This window comes from Symphalangus syndactylus, chromosome 4 (genome assembly GCF_028878055.3).
Source record: "Symphalangus syndactylus isolate Jambi chromosome 4, NHGRI_mSymSyn1-v2.1_pri, whole genome shotgun sequence".
Taxonomy (NCBI): domain Eukaryota; kingdom Metazoa; phylum Chordata; class Mammalia; order Primates; family Hylobatidae; genus Symphalangus; species Symphalangus syndactylus.
In genome coordinates this window covers 33,044,254-33,060,819 of record NC_072426.2, presented here as the reverse complement: position 1 = coordinate 33,060,819, position 16,566 = coordinate 33,044,254, and the positions used below count along the sequence as shown (strand labels likewise).

Sequence of the window (16,566 nt, the reverse complement as noted above, 5' to 3'; positions counted from 1 at the left end):
ATACATCTTTATGGTAGAAAGATTTCTATTCCTTCGAGTACATACCCAATTATGGGATTGCTGGGTCGAATGGTATTGAGCTCTTTGAAAAATCACCAAACTGCTTTCCATAATGGCTGAACTAATTTACATTCCCACCAGCAGGGTATAAGCGTTCACTTTTTTCAACAACCTCACCAGATCTGTTATTTTTTGACTTTTTAATAGCCCAGAATGAACTCTTTTAAAAAAGTTATATAGACACATATGGATTTAGTCATAGATACACATATGTGTATACATACACACACATTCATACACATGCAGATACATGTCCTAGTTCTATCTGCTGGGAGGGTACAGAACCAATTACACTCTAGTGCCAATGAAGCCACTGAGGCCCAGATCATGACTTCTTGTTGCCATCCTCCACTCCACAAAAAGGATCAGGGCTGGTGCACAGAAAATACAAGAAAAAACCTGGAACATCTGCTTGTGCCAGAAAGCAGGAAAATGCTCCAGGAATGACGGGAGCATGTCAAAAAGACACAGAAGCCAACCTGAAAGGGCTCCTACTGGCCAAATTTGGAAGAATTTGGGCATCAAATACTGATATTATTTATCCATTATCCAGTATTTATCCATTGAATAAAATGGAAGTCCATAAACCCATTAAACAAACAAGCAATTTGATAAACAGGGAATAAAAGAGCACTCTTTCTTATACAATGCTGAGTAAAAAACAGATGGTATAATAAAATTAATCACCATTTGGCAACTATCATAGTGGTAATCTACATTTAAAATGTAGAGAGGCCGGGTACAGTGTCTCATACCTGTAATCCTAGCACTTTGGGAAGCCAAGGCAGGTGGATCACTGAGATCAGGAGTTTGAGAACAGCCTGGCCAACATGGTGAAACCCCGTCTCTACTAAAAATACAAAAAGTTAGCTGGACGTGGTGGCGTGCACCTACAATCCCATCTACTAAGGAGGCTAAGGCAGGAGAATCGCTTAAACTCAGATGGCAGAGGTTGCAGTGAACAGAGTTCACACCAATGCACTCCAGCCTGGGTGACAGAATGAGACTCTGTCTCAAAAAAAAGCAGAGAGCTGTTAATGAAAGCTCTGGCTTGTAGGTGAAAACGTGATGAACAGAAATTGGCATAATATGAGAACATCTCTGCACAAGGTGCTAATTAATTACAAAGGGGATAATGGTGGTGTCGTAGTGAAAAAACTCATCATTCACCAACTTGGCTAGGTAATCACAGTTAACACCACTACTGGAAGGACAGATTGACACATTTTTCCTAAGGTGACACACTGACAAGAGTACAGAATCCTCCTCTAGTTTTGCAAATGGTTGAAAATTCACTCCTGTAACAATAAATAGTTGTACAACTGAAGACATATCAACTGGGGACTGGTTGAATTCTTTATGCTATATCCACACATTGTAATAATATGTAATATGAAACAAGAAGAAAAAAATATGAGTGATCTTTATATACTCAATTGGAATAAGTTTCTAGATTTATGGTTAAAGTTAACAAAAATAAAGCAAATTCAAAAGTGGAAATGTTAAGTACATGCCAGGCAAAGAAAGGAGACTGAAGCTCTTTTAACATTATATATACCCCTTTGTACATTTTGAATCCTGAATCTTGAAAATACACTAACTAAGCAAGAATTTAAATTAACATGTAAACAAAACAATTTCACTTTCAGAAAATCTTCCTACCCTAAGGTAACTTGAGTGGCTCCAGACCACTCCTACTACGCTCAATCACAGTGTACCTGAAAGTGGTGCCAATTCAATCAAGGGAATGTTCAGTCACTCAATGATACTGAGCTCCTACTGAGATACACAAAAACTACTAGTGCACGTTCCTCGGGAACATACAAAAAAGCAAAAACAGCAATCCTTACCTTTACCTGACTGTAGCACATCTATTATAATGCAGTGCAGTGATGCATGCAGACAAAAACTCCAATGAGTGACAGATGGTGCACTGCAACACAGAACATTTCAATAGACAGTGATCATTTCCAGCTCCCTGTGATGAAGAAAGACTTCATGGAAAAAAATGGCATTTGAGTTGGCCTTTCAAGAATAATGCATCTCGCCCAGGCAAGAGTAGGGATAGTAGGAGAGCATTCAGGTAAATGGAATGGCGCATGTGAGGAGAAGCTAGCAGCTCATTTTGACAACAGCGCCTACTTAAGATAGAGGAATGGAGAAAGATGGCGCTGGAGGGAGGCTAGTGCAGAAGGTAGAAGTGCCTCAATAATCAAGCAAATCCCAGACTGGGTCACCGTCAATCTCCTAATAGATGTTCAACCAGTGTGTGACCTTCTAAGTCATGGAGACACTGTCAAGATTATAAACTGTTATGCCCAGATAAAATTAACCATCTGATTTACTGAAGGTCGGAAGTTCTGCTGGTAGAGTATGGAGGTGTCATTTAAATTCTTTCAGCTGGCTGTAAAAACATGAAGTAATTGGGTTGTATTCTCAGGTCAAGGAACTTAGGGAATAAAATTTTAGAACTGAACTTATTAGAGCCTCTATGATTAAAGGATGATATTTCTTACTGAGGTCAAGCTGGGACAAAGAAAGAGCAATACTTGTAAAAGGATGGGCACTGCCCTGGTTCAAACAAGACGTGTGGATTGAACAGATGGCAAATGAAGACAACACTTCAGCAGTTTTCCATGTTGAACTATTTTGAGTTCAAACTTCACATATTTTGAAGAAATGCTGAACCACATTTTCATCGAAATAAAGCCACTCTTCAGAAGTGGGGTGCACAGTTTGATGCTTATGAAATGGACTTTAAATTTCTGTGACTGTCTTCGGTGTCCACAGTCTTAGTGTGAATGTGATTTACCAAGCATTTGTCCCATCAGCAGGGCTCAGTTTCTAAAAGAACTGAAAACAAACCAGACGCACCAAGATGATGCAATATCTCTGGAATTTTGGAGACAGCTCCATGAATCCCAAAACTATTTCTGGCTACTTGGCCAAAATCAGGGCAGTGTTTGCTTCTGCCCATCTCAGTGAAAAAGCATTCTCTTTTGTAAAATATGGCAGCTACCATCAGCAGCATAAACCATCAAAATCAATTCAACCTGCCTAAATATACTTCATATTTTAGAGTAACTTAACTTTTAAATACTACACTCTTATTTACTTTATAAAAAAAAAAACAATGATTAGCTCTAAGGTAATAACTTTGTACTAATTTGTTTTCTGTATGTCTCTTATGTTGGTGATTAAACCCCTCATCTGCATGGCCAAAATTCCAGTGTATATAACATGGTATCAAGGAAACCTCTGCTCAGCCTCCATGTGTACAGATTTCTAGTTGTGAAGCCTTCTACTAACAGCAAACACTGATTCAAAGAAAGGAGGAAAAGAACATTTACTGAACTCCAATTATGTGCTAGGTGCAGTGCTTACCTTCCTCTATTACACATGTAAGATAAGTTTAAGAGTTCTAAAATAAGTAAAAACAAGCCACATTCCACTAGACAGTAATAATATTAAACAATCTCCTCCAAAATCATGAAACAAAAATGTTTAAGGTAGTACTTACAACATTAAAATTTTATCATCCTTAAAAAATTAAAAGAAAATTAATTCCAAGGTAGGCAACAAGACATTATACAACTGACCATGTTACGTGGATAATGATGTATAATTTCAAATCAAAACAATGAACATTTATTGAATGCTAATGATGGGTATTTTAAAACTTACCAAGAAGATAACTATGAGCACGTAATCTTTCTGGTAACTACTGTAATCACACATGCATGCAAGTGTGTGTATACAGAACTTCTTCAATTTGCTTTACTATAAATTACTATTATATGTTCAGATTTATGAGCAAAAGACTGTGTCTAGAGCCCCAGACACTGTGCCAAGAGACAGCAATGAGGGTCTGTGAATTAACATATTAATTTGGCTATCGCTAAGGACCTCAAAACTCAGGATTCCCAAATTTTTACTTATCCAAGCAGTCATAGTAAATTTTCTTTTTGAGGTTCTATTTCAGCTGCATTTGAAAAATAAATCACAAAACTCTAGAGATGATAGATTGGTTATGTTCATCTAGTTTCTTCATGTTATAGATGAGATGACCAATTTAAAAAAAGGTAAAATGGCCTAAGTAACATAGCTAATAGGTCTCTTACTTCTCAGTATCAATGCCTCCAACTCCATTTCTGTCTTCTGAACTATTAAATATGAACTTTAAATACGCTTTCTATCTCAGTTCATTACCGAATTTGGAATGGTCCTCTGGGTGGTTCCATAAATTTTAATACCAACAAGGTCTACTGAGCAATTAACATGACCTTTCAACCATCTTAATCCTGTTATCTCAAGAAAAGGATGCACTTCTACTTAATCATGTCTACCTTTGCCAAGCTTACAACAAGATCTCAAGATTTCTAGAAAAGCTATGATTTCAGTCATCCACTACAAATTTGGGGAAATAACTTATTTTCAAATAGAATCACTATTTTATGTAGCAGGTTGAAAAAGACTAAAGCTTTAAAAACACACACTGTATTTACTTGGCAACGGCACTCTAGATGTATGTATTTCACCAAGAGGACTGGAGGTGTCTAAAAAAGCACAAAAGAAACAAAAACCTAAAGAACCGGGAGAATCTCATAAGGAAAATCAGGATAGGGAAATAATAAAACAAAGGTTAGGACTGGAACACTAAATTTCATTACACAGGGCTTTAATGGCCACTATTTTGGGCTGCAAATTTTACTCCTATGTCCCTCAAGCAAAGAGAGAAACAACATCTGAACAGGATTCACATTGTCCATAGCTAAAAAGCAAACCACTCTTTCAGGATGGAAGCACAGATGCTGCTGGTATGAAGATCTGCAGGCAGTTTCCCTGGTGGTTTTTCATAGAGTCCAGTCTGTGATGTGGCGGGTGATGTCCTCCACAACACTAGCGTGTGCTGGGTCTTTTCTGCTCACTGTCTCTCAACACAGGCAGATGGCCTCATGCCAAATAAAACCAAGACAGACAACCCATCTCACTGTGCAGAGGAAGTATTTGTGAACAAGGCCAAAATCTCCCTTAGAGAAGAGTCTGGCTTTACTCCAACTTCCAGACAAATGGGCAATTAAGGTCACAAAGCTTAGAGCGTGGTAGCAATCATTTTAGCCTGGAAAGTGCTCAGGGCAGGCATTCCTCATCGTCTACAAAAGTAATTTGTAAGCTGGGAGTGGGGTGAGGAGGGAGCCCAGTAATTTTTTGGTCTTTAAAAAGCATGATTCAACAAACTCTAACAGAAGTGTTACCATTAACATTTGTATGTCTTGTAAATTTTCAAAGACTGACTGCAGTTAGTTTCATCGTCTCCCACCGAGACATCTTTTCATTTTGACTTATTTATTTATTTTTAACAAGGGGAGTTCCAGGTTAACTTGAAAAGCTTATAAAAAGGATATGAGGAGCCTGAGTTTTATTGAAAAGAAATTATAAGCCAAGGAGGAATGAATGAATATGGGTGTGCTGCACGTAATAAATGCAGTAATAAACAAGTCTGACTTAGCAAAATAAGCTATTTCAGTAAAGCCTACTCTAGGCTAGTAACACAAAATAGCTTGAAGTCTGGAATTAGAACCCTGACAGCCCCATTCGAGCCATGAATAAGAAGAGTGTAGCCAATGTTCCATGGATGATAGGCACAACCCCTTGAAGACAGGGTCATCCTGACTGGACTGCAAGCCCCTCACATAGTCCAAACAGTTGAAGGCTGATATAACCAGCTCACCAAAATAATCATCATTTGGTGGGGATAGGACACCATCACTGTTTTTAACTGTGCTCTCTGGAATCCCTCTTTCTCATGTATTAACATTAAGGTAAGATTCCATAAAGTTCTGGTCACTTGTAGTATCAGAAACTCAGTCCAATGAAATGTAACACTCGACTCTCATAACCAGTTAATTCAAAGTTAACCTACTCCACATGACCAGCTAGAGTTAACAGCTCAGGAAACTCAGGTTTGCAAGGGAGGCAGTGGAGTAAAGGAGGAAGACAGGGAGAAAGAGACAGAGAGAGGGAGGAAATGTACATTGGGAATGGCACTGTTCTTTTCTCCTTTCAAACTTCTTCAGGGCTGCAGATCATCTCTTCAGTAGATAGTGACTAGCATCGTTAATGTAACAGAAAACAAGAGAAAATGATAAGGTTATATTACATACAAGTATTGTTTCATGAAATGTTTTTTCATTATTTTTATGTAGCTACGTAGTGGGTCAATATATTTCTTACAGTTATATTCAAAAAATATTTGAAAGTGATTTATCTCAATATTGGGTGGTAGGACAGTACAAGTACAATATGGTAGTGATAGCATGGTCTTGGAAGCCAGACCCCCTGGATCCAAATCCTAGGTAATAAACCTTTCTGTGCCTAGGTAATAAACCTTTCTGTGCCTTAGTTCCTATACATGCAAAAGAACAACAGTAGAACCTATGTTGTTGCTAGAAGGATTAGATGAGCCAATATCTGGAAAGCCCATGGAATAGTACCAATAGAGATTAGCTATTCAGAGGAAAAAGGGATCAAACAAAAAGCAAATGTCTCCTTACTTACCTGGATGCAACCACAATTCTCTTTCCACTGCTTCCCAGTGCTTCTCTAATATTAACTGGTTGCTGACAGCCTCCGCAGGTGCAGCTCTCTCGTGGGAATCGAAGTTTTTTTAAAAGACACCCATGAGGGTTCCCATTGCATACTTCACTAACATGAGAAAATCGGTATATCCCATGTCTCCTTATCCTCTGATACCAGCAGAATATCTGATGGTCTCTAGTTGCTGGGCTCTACTAACCTAGCAGGCAGGCTTCATGGGTGGGTTATCAGAGAGAGAGCACAAGCCCAGCTTCATTCAGTGATACCTACTTGACTCATGGTACACTGTGGGAGAGTTTCTCCCCAATTCTCAAGTCTCTTTTCATAGGCGTTGGGGCACATCAACAAGTCTGTCCCTTAAGCAGTTGTGCAACCAGGGAAAGAAACTCTGGCCTCCTCCTCTTGTAGACATGCCCAATATTTAAGAGAGATTTCCTTGGAAAGTTCTTTCTCCCAAGAGATCATCTACTCGCCTTTATGGGGCCTACCCATTTCCCACCACCTTTTATCACCAATGACTTTCCACTTCTTTCTTCTCTCTTTAATATTCTTATTGGGGAGAAGGTGTTCAGGGTAGTAGGGTGGTTTGTAATAGTGGCTGTTGTTATTAGAGAAGTTTCTGCCACCTCTCATTAAGTGTGAAGGAGAAGTGTATGCCTTCAAATGTTGGCAGATCTTTCAAAGCACTCTTCAGAATGCCAGGGCCACACGTGGCTCTCCATTCTGAATCTTAGTTGCCAATTATGGGATAATAAGCACAGTCCTGCTCAAATCATGTGATACTAACATGCATAGTGCAACTATCAAGAGAAAACGAAAAGCAGAAAGGAAAGAGAAAAGCAGAGTGATCAGGAGTCATCATGATTAAGAGACAGGAGTAGCAAGTAGCAGTACGGTCAAACAATGGCGAGGATTTCCAACAATGTAGACGCATTCTGTACCTTAGTGTTCTGATGCCTAAAGATACGAGACCCTCTGTGTGTTTCTCTGTAAGAGAGAAAGAGAGAGAGAGAGAGGCACTAAACATACCATTGTTCCCTCCAGATCATAGCCTTTGAAAGCAATAGACATATTTATAGGCACACACTAGGTCAGAGTGGAGTGGCCAGCATACAAGAGTATTCTACATGCCAGAGAATATAACTCTGTGTATAATAAATGCCTTTTTTGGCTTAGATTCAAAAGCCTCTCTGGCAAAGGACAGAGAGAAATGACATTTAACATAGGTGAACACAAAAAACATTGAAGGATCAGTACAAGGTTGAAGCACTGAGTTGTGTACAGTGTGTTACATATGAGAACACAGTTCAAAGAGGGCAGTTGTTAAAATATTTTTACATATAACAGCATCTACAGCTGCAAAACACTACACCCTCCTAAAGCAGATGGCTTCAGCCATGCTCTACTTGAGGACAGGGTCTTGGTCAAAAGAGCAGATACTGCCCTTACTTATGCCTAATGGACTGCTGGAAAAGCAAAGCAGTTTTTTTTTTCTTTTTTTAATGCAGTTGATTGTGTCATGTGTATTTCTGAAAATCTTTTCTAATTAAAGTAAGGCAAGAAACCACCAGATCAAGTTAAGACAATAACTTAGCATGTCATAAAGGTAGAAAAAAATATGTGGTTTCTGGAAACTGCATTACTAATGCAGTGTATTCTCCAACAGTTTACAACACTTACAAAATCAGCAGATCATGGAACATGCTTATCAACTTACTCTGTAATTCTGGTCAAAGCTAAACACTGAAGGAAGCTGGAGAAAACTTCAGCTAGTTTCATGTGTGCAGAGCCATGTTTCCTTTACATTATTATACACACTTTTTTTTTTTTTTCCGAGAAAGCCCTCTTCAAATCCCTTAAGCACACATTCTCGAAATGGTGCAGGGTAGCTCTTTAAACCCTGTCAAAAAGATTGAAAAGTAGCTATGAGCAGCCAAAGAGGGTTCTGGGATTTGGAAAAGTCTTATGTTTCAATGTGCTGACAAGTGAAAAGACACAGGTTACAGTGAAGATGATGGTTTTTAGGAGTGTGGAAAAACCACCTTGGGGAAAAAAAATCACTCACTCTTTGATACTGTAACCACTATGATTCATTTCTCTGGATTCCAGATAAGTAGCATTTTATGGTATTAAAATGCTTCCTAAACTCATGAATTATCTTTAAGTTCTTCCAAATTTCTGAAATAAGCTAAAGGCCAAAGATTTTTGGTTCTCCAAAGCAGCAAAGTTATTTTGACATTCATGCTCTTTCCTAAAAATAATACACTTTCAATGTTTTATGAACTAAATTTCTTACAGTAGAAATTTGGAATATTCTCTTTTCAATAGTTATTATAGGCAAATAGTGAATGTTTAATGCTACTTTTCTTACTAGATAAAACAATGATATTTTTTGATGTGAGACTATAACTAAAAGGGATTTTGTAAATCTGTATTTATGAACAAGAAAAGTTGATGGTTAGAAAAAAACAGAATACAGACTAGTTTACAGAGTAAATGACAATTAAATTAAAGTGGTATATGCAGGTATATCTATCATAGGAAGATGATTAGAAAGATGTTTCCAAAATGTATAACAGTATCTTTGGGGAGAGAATTTGGCTGTTCTTTACTTCCTGCTGTGGATTTTTCTGTAATTTTTTTCTTTCTATAAGTATATACCATTTTTACTTAAAGAAAAAAAGAAAGGAAAGAAAGAGAGAAAGAAGGAAAAAGGCTATGTTTCCAAACAGAATATTAACCTATGAAAAGAAATATCTTCTGTTGCATTTAAAACTAGCATGTCAACTCCCTAAAATTGACTGTAGTATTTAATTTTAAAAAAATCAGGAAGAGGCAAGAAAGAAAGAACATATATCTCCCAATTACAGCACTACCTACTTGTTAACATTTTTCACAAGAATCTCCATGGCCTAAAATAAAATTGTTTCTCCCGTCATTTCGGCTATGGGTTTCCTAAGAAGTTCTATACAGGAGGCACAGAGATATCATGCTAGTCTCAACCAAATGTTCCAGACACATGAGACTAAATATAAAAGGTTAATAGTTATAAGAGGTTATACATGCAGAAGGTAATCCATATCCTCATTTTTAGGTAATGAATATCCAAATACAATGCAGACAGCCTGCAAGACCCTAAAACCTTTTTTAAAGAATATATGACAGTCATAACTTACTAGAAAATACGGTAAAACTGTTACTGTATTATTGAGACTTTTAGCCCAAACAAATAGGTCATTTACTACCATTACAAGTCAGGATAAATATTTTGCAATCTTATCCCAGCTGTGCATGCTTACTCTATGTGGAAGGAAAATTATATTTATTAGCACTTTGCCCCAATATGATCAACGCATTTAAAAGATGCTGACTTTTAAACTTTTAGCCTTCAAAATTAGTCTGCATTTCCCATCTATTAGTAAATGGCATAATACTATTCTCAGGAAAAGTTGGCCTGGACAAGTAGTGGAAAACAAAAACGAATGAACAAACAAAAAATAAGGAAATGGACAGATCTATGGTTAAACAGTTCTTCAGAAAAAAAAAAAAAAAAAAAAAGCTTTGCAAATCTAATTGCTATTCCAGAAAAACAAGTGTTTCTTCAGTTTCTCTGGCATTGTTCCAAATTCATCCAGCAAAGTTATTTAAGTAAAAGACTGACCATAACTGCGTATGTGAGGGTTCTGTTCATTTACTAGAGGAAAGAGAAAGATACAATAAGCATAAACTCAGCAGGAAAATTCAGTGATTAGAAAGGAGAACACCAAATAAAAAGGCAACTGCTTCTGGCAAGATGGAGTTGTTTTCTTTATATAGTTTCTATTCAACTTCAAGGCAGTTCAAATGATCTGCCCACAATCTTGGACAATGTGCCATCGTTTAAAGTTAGTCAACTGGCCTCCTGGGGAAGAAAATTTAACTTCACGACTGCCGCAGAATGCCAATGGGACTGCTGGCAGAAGTATTCTGTATTTCGAGTTCAAATAGTAATAGGGTTTACTACACTGCAAGCCAGGATCACAAAATTTAAATGGAGAAACCAGCCAGGTTAGATGCTTGGGAAATGTCCTTTGTGTTTGTTGAAGTCTGCCTAGCAACTACTGGCAATTTTTGAAAGCACGTTCATCCTGGAAAAATAAATACCTGCCAAAATGCCAATCTGGTTCTAATTGCATACCTTTTCCCTCTTTTTTTTTTTTTTTTTTTTTTGAGATGGAGTCTCACTCTGTCACCCAGGCTGGAGTGCAGTGGTGCAATCTCGGCTCACTGCAAGCTCCGCCTCCCAGGTTCATGCCATTCTCCTGCCTCAACCTCCCGAGTAGCTGGGACTACAGGTGCCCACCACCACGCCCAGCTAATTTTTCGTATTTTTAGTAGAGAGGAGGTTTCACCAAGTTAGCCAGGATGGTCTCCATCTCCTGACCTCGTGATCCAGCCGCCTCGGTCTCCCAAAGTGCTGGGATTACAGGCGTGAGCCACTGCGCCTGGCCACCTTTTCCCTCTTTAAAACGTATAATGAGCTTCCCTACTTTGACCTAGGGTACTACAAGGTGTAAGAAAGAGGGTGTGTATTGGTGGGGCAAGGGGTTCTTTCTGTCCATATAAAGAAAATTTTTTTTGTTTAGACACAGACTAAACCTTTTAGAATGTGAACATAATACTATCTGATGACCTTTTATTGTTATTAAGAACCGGTATTTAAAAGTAACCCGGCCTCTGACTTAAAATATATATAGGCATACTTTTGAACATAAACTTAAAAAATCAAAATGATGGGCAAAATCTATCATTGCTTTTAACTTAAATTTTTAATCAAAAAGGCACAGTAGAAATATTATGAGATTTCAAATAACTTTACCTGGTTATTTTTTTCTTTTTATAAGCTTGCCCTTCCTGACAATATTGGCCAAATTAAATTCAATTCTATTTTCGAAGCTTAAGAACATTTAAAAAGTTAAAACAAGAAAATACTTATCCTTATCTAGTTTTTTCGATCACTCTGACGTGGCCCTAGATGTACAATTCCATGGAGCCTAAAGGGAGCCAGCTGTGGAATTGCGACAAGGCACGTATGGGATACACATGCCCTAAACAAAAATCAGAGACTTCCCAGGCACGGGGGCGGGTGGGGTTCTGTTTCTGTGCTGCACAGACTAACAGGAGAAAAGGATTGATTGTTTTAGGGAGTTGACTCAAAAGAGCTAAACTGTCTTCCTTACACAACTTCTGGGTCTCAGGTAGAAGAATCGGGGCCAGGCACACAGGGAGTGGTAGCCATGCAAACCTGGCCAAGTCAGTCAAAGTCTTTGAGCCAATTTTCTTTCTCTAAAATAAGAATAAAGCCACGGGGTTTCCTTGAGAATTAAGAGATCTCTTCTGTAGCAAGTGCCCTAGTACGATGCTTAAAACATTATAGGTACTTGGGAAAGAGTAGCTATGTGTTATAACTGGTGCTACTGTAATAATTATTAGCAATAATAATATTCTAAAGGCCAGATAACCACCTTACCTAACTCAGCTGGGAGAAATTCATGGAGGACTGACAGGTATACATCTCATCGTAGATATTCCAAAAAAATTTCAAACTTTTTTAGAACTGATTTAAGTCACATTAGCACACAATAGAAAGCAACTATATTATTTCCTATACTGACACATAACAGGAAACAACCATATTTCAGCAGGGTAGGTGCTGTTGAGGACATATTCTGCCAGACACACACTGCAGTGTCTCATTAGGTAATTAACATAAGCTCCTCCAAGGTTCCTGTAGCAATAAAGCCTGTGATCTTCCGGAGCCACTAATTTATTTTTAATCTCATGGACCTTGTGGTTCTCCTAACTGGTCAGGTTTCCTTTTCTGCTGTGGCCATGGAGGAAGCTCAGATCCTGATGGTGTGTGTTGTGTACAAATCTTATTGTTCCTCCTCTCAAATTATTTTCCAACACTTATTTTCCCTTCACAACAATTTCCTATTATACTTATTTTTCAGTCTGTATTACTAAATGTAAATTGTTAAGCCACTTCAAGCCCCTTTTTGGAACAAAGGATAAAATAATGTACTGTAAGTCTTGACCATTCTGCTATTCAGAATTCACTCTAAAAATACAAGAATTCTGTCATTCAACCTAGCCCAGCCAAGCTCACATTTAGAGGTAACTAAAAGATTTCTCTGATGGACAGGTGGTGATTGACAACTAAAGAGGAACTTTCTTCAGGGAATACCTGGGAAATTTGACAAAATTTGACGCAAAGGAAGAAGATAGCAAAGAGCTCTGTAATCAGAACAAGGCCTTCAAATCACTGAATGTAGCCAAATGCTCTTGGACACATACAGCTGTCACATAAGCAAGAGTATTATCCCTCTCAAATGCTTCTGTCCCGATCTGAGAGTGACATCATCACAAAGCCTTCAGAGGACTAGCCAGCCACAGGGATTTCAATTCCCCAGTTTTTAAGCTGAAGGTTTAAGTAATGATTAGCTGAGACAGCCAAAAAATACAAGATTTTATTCATTAGTGTTCAAGAGAAGAGACATCTGGTTTACAAACCTCTTTGGTAAATAAACACCTTGCAGACATTAAGTTTACAAGAATAATAAAGACAGGGCCTGTAATCCTAGCACTTTGGGAGGCCAAGGCAGGAGGACTGCTTGAGCCAAGGAGTTTGCAACTGACCTGGGCAACAAAGTAAGACCCCATCTCTACAAAAATAGTAAAAAAATTAGCCGAGCATGGTTGCACACACATGTAGTCCCAGCTACTCAGGAAGCTGAGTGGGGAGGATTGCCTAAGCACAGGAGGTCAAGACTGCAGTAAGCCGTGATCACATCACTGCACTCCAACCTGGGTGGCAGAGTAAGATCCTGCCTCAATAATAATAATAATAATAATAATAATAATAATAATAATAAATGGTTCATATTGTCAGGAACATATGTGTTCTTGGTGATTGGTGCAATAGAATGATGGGTTGTATAGTCAACCATACTTTCCTGGGAGACCACTGGCTGCGTGGAACAGAAAGGATGACCGCACAGCTGGACGTTGAGGGCATGGTTTTGCAAATGTTCTCAAGTTACCAGGAACTCATCACAGGAAAAGTTCCATGACATTCCAGGAATAATGCCAACCTAGAACTCATCATTCTGACCTCTTCCTCTAACCAACCAAAGTCACTCTTCCACATCCTGGAACACAACACACAGAGATTCAATAAACATTTCAGGGAAGACAAGCTAAGATCTACATGACAGTATTCAGTACATGAAAATACTCCCAGCCTCTTTCAGAACTCAGGAATAAGAAGCCACCATGAGTAGCTGCTGTTCATTTTCATTTACCCCGAAAGTGCAGAGCCTAACTCACACCTCACAAAACGCAGATACTTCCTTGGGCTATTTTCCAGGTATTCAGCACCTACCAATTAATTAATAATTCTAAATGCCAGCTTTAGAATAACTATTTACTATTCACTTAAATGTGCAAAGCTGGCCTTGAAGAGACCTGGCTATTCCAGTTTTACTATAAACTTGCAGCACTGCTATTACAACTTCAAATTGTGGCTTCCCTGCAAAATATTTTGTAACTATGTTTCAATGTTAAATTATTTTCTCTGAAAACATGTGGCCATTTAGACGTCAAAATAGCAACGTTAGGTACATTCATACTGTGGTGATTCACATTCCAACACAATGTGAATCACAATGTGAATTCATAACACAATGTGAATCCCAACAATGCTAACATCACTAGACTGTATACTTAAAAATGGTTAAAATGGTAACTTTTATGTGTGTTTTACCACAATTTCTTGAAAAAAGAATCTCTCAAAAGAGGTTTTCTCTATATAACCACATTGTTAACCCCACAGCCAACTCATTCTCCATTACAAAGTATAGAGGCTATTAAGTTTCCTAAAATACAAATGATAACCTTCGCTGTATTATTAGAACTTAAAACTACAAATGATTAATCTCTCTAAGACTAGTCAATACTCGAATAGCCAAGGGTGTGAAGGCACCACCATACCATTTCTACTGAGCTATTTTCATTGCTTGAAACGTATTCAGTAACAGTGTTCCAGGAAAGCAAAAAAAAAAAAAAAGGAAAGAAAAAAAAAGTCAACCTAGATGGCGCCAAATCATCTCCTAACCTCAGGAAGACAAACATCTGCCTCTGAATCTGCAACAAGTCCTAGAAAAATTCCAACATGAAGCAAGGGCACGACAGCAAAACCACAATGCAAGTGTTGCCCTGATTTAAAAGGCAAACAAAACCCCGAGCCTGTCCAACACAGAGTAGATAATGAATAGCAGCCATCACATGATAGAGCTTCCCAAAATCATTTCCTGGGGATCGCACTGTTAGCAACCCCCGTGGTTGCTCTATAAAAAGAAATTATTTACCAACTGCCTTGACATCATAGGTAATGGAATGATACATCAAATGAGATGCTTCATTTTTCCTGCTGAGGCTCAGCTCTAAGGAATGTATTATTGTTTTGGAAGAATTGTAAAAGAATTCCAATAAAGACAATTGAAAGAAAATACAATTATATCCTTAATGGGCAAGAATTTTTAAATGTGCTCTTCTAAGTGGAAAAGCAAAGAACTGCTTTTGAAAGTTGAAATAGATACTTAAGAAAGCTTTTTATCTATCCAAAGCAAGTGATGAAAATTTAGCTGTCCCTCAAAATTATTTTGTTTAAAAATTGAAGAGCTTTTTACTTGATGTGTTCACCATGTAATAGGTCCCTTCCAAGTTGTTTCTTTCATAGATATATTATAATCAGTAATTATTCTATCTACTCATTTCTCTATACTTTGTCTGCATTCTTCAGTGAAATTTATGTTTGCTCCATAATGGCAGAATCCATGTCATAACAGCTCACCACTGTATTCTAAAGGCCCAACTCAGTACCTGCCACACACTAGTGGGCTCAAAAAAAATTTTGGGTGAGTAAATGCATAGTTAATTGAGTATCCCATGGCTGCAATAACCATCTTAGGGTTTAACAAATGTCTATAAGCTGCATATGTAAATATTTTTGGTCTCAGAGATTTAAGAGGTCACAAAGGGAAGAAAGGCAGTCCATAATTTATTTAAAATCTAACTTAAGTTATAACACCTTAAGATTTTGCATGTAAAAAAGCCACAATGCAGCTTTCTTCAGTATGGATAAAGATTAGTTATTGCATTTCATGACAGCCCTACCTGTTAATAGGTAAACATTTTGGTACAAACACTCTACTATAACTTTGGTTTCTTCCTATACAACCAACACCTTTTTATATCCAAATAGCAAATAGAATGCTCAAGGAATGCTGTCAGTAAACACAGGCAGGGCATATAACGTAAATCCAGAACAAAACTACAGTGTGGATTCAATTCTTTTTCCAACCCAATCTTTTCTAAGAAGCTTATATTGCTTAATTTACTGATCAGTACTCCTACCAGAAAAAAAAAAAGAATAAAAAGTAATGTTATCTTATGCTTACTGAAAAATTACCATTTCTGTCCAAAATTTGGTTAACAAGATCTTAGGCATGAGGCTCAGGGAAAATCATAAACTCCTTGTTACACTGGACCCCGTTTCTCAATACTACACTGCATTTGAGAAGATTACTCTGGATTAATTTCAATGGCAGCCAGTCCGGGCAACATGGTGAAACCCTGTCTCTACAAAAAATACAAAAATTAGCCAGGCATGGTAGCACATGTCTTTAGTCCCAGCTACTCGGGAGGCTGAGGTAGGAGGATCACTTGAGCCTGGGACGTTGAGGCTTCATTGAGCCAAGATGTACCCCAGCCTGGGAGACGAAGGACCCTGTCTCAAAAAAAAAAAATTTGGCCAGGGACAGTGGCTCATGCCTGTAATTCCAGCACTTTGGGAGGTCAAGGCAGGTG

The 16,566-nt window shown here is 38.0% G+C and overlaps 1 protein-coding gene across 5 annotated transcripts in view; it reads right to left on the bottom strand.

Moving 5' to 3' along the window:
* The window catches only part of BICC1 (BicC family RNA binding protein 1), a 329,904-nt gene that overhangs the window by 176,364 nt on the left and 136,974 nt on the right, over positions 1–16,566 (bottom strand). Inside the window, exon 1 of one of the 5 annotated variants that reach the window (XM_063637893.1) lies at positions 6,619–6,751. The exons of the other annotated variants lie outside the window; for them this stretch is intronic. The gene's annotated coding sequence lies outside the window, so the exon portion shown is untranslated. Of the gene's footprint in view, positions 1–6,618; positions 6,752–16,566 lie in introns of those variants that run through there. 5 annotated transcript variants of the gene reach the window in all.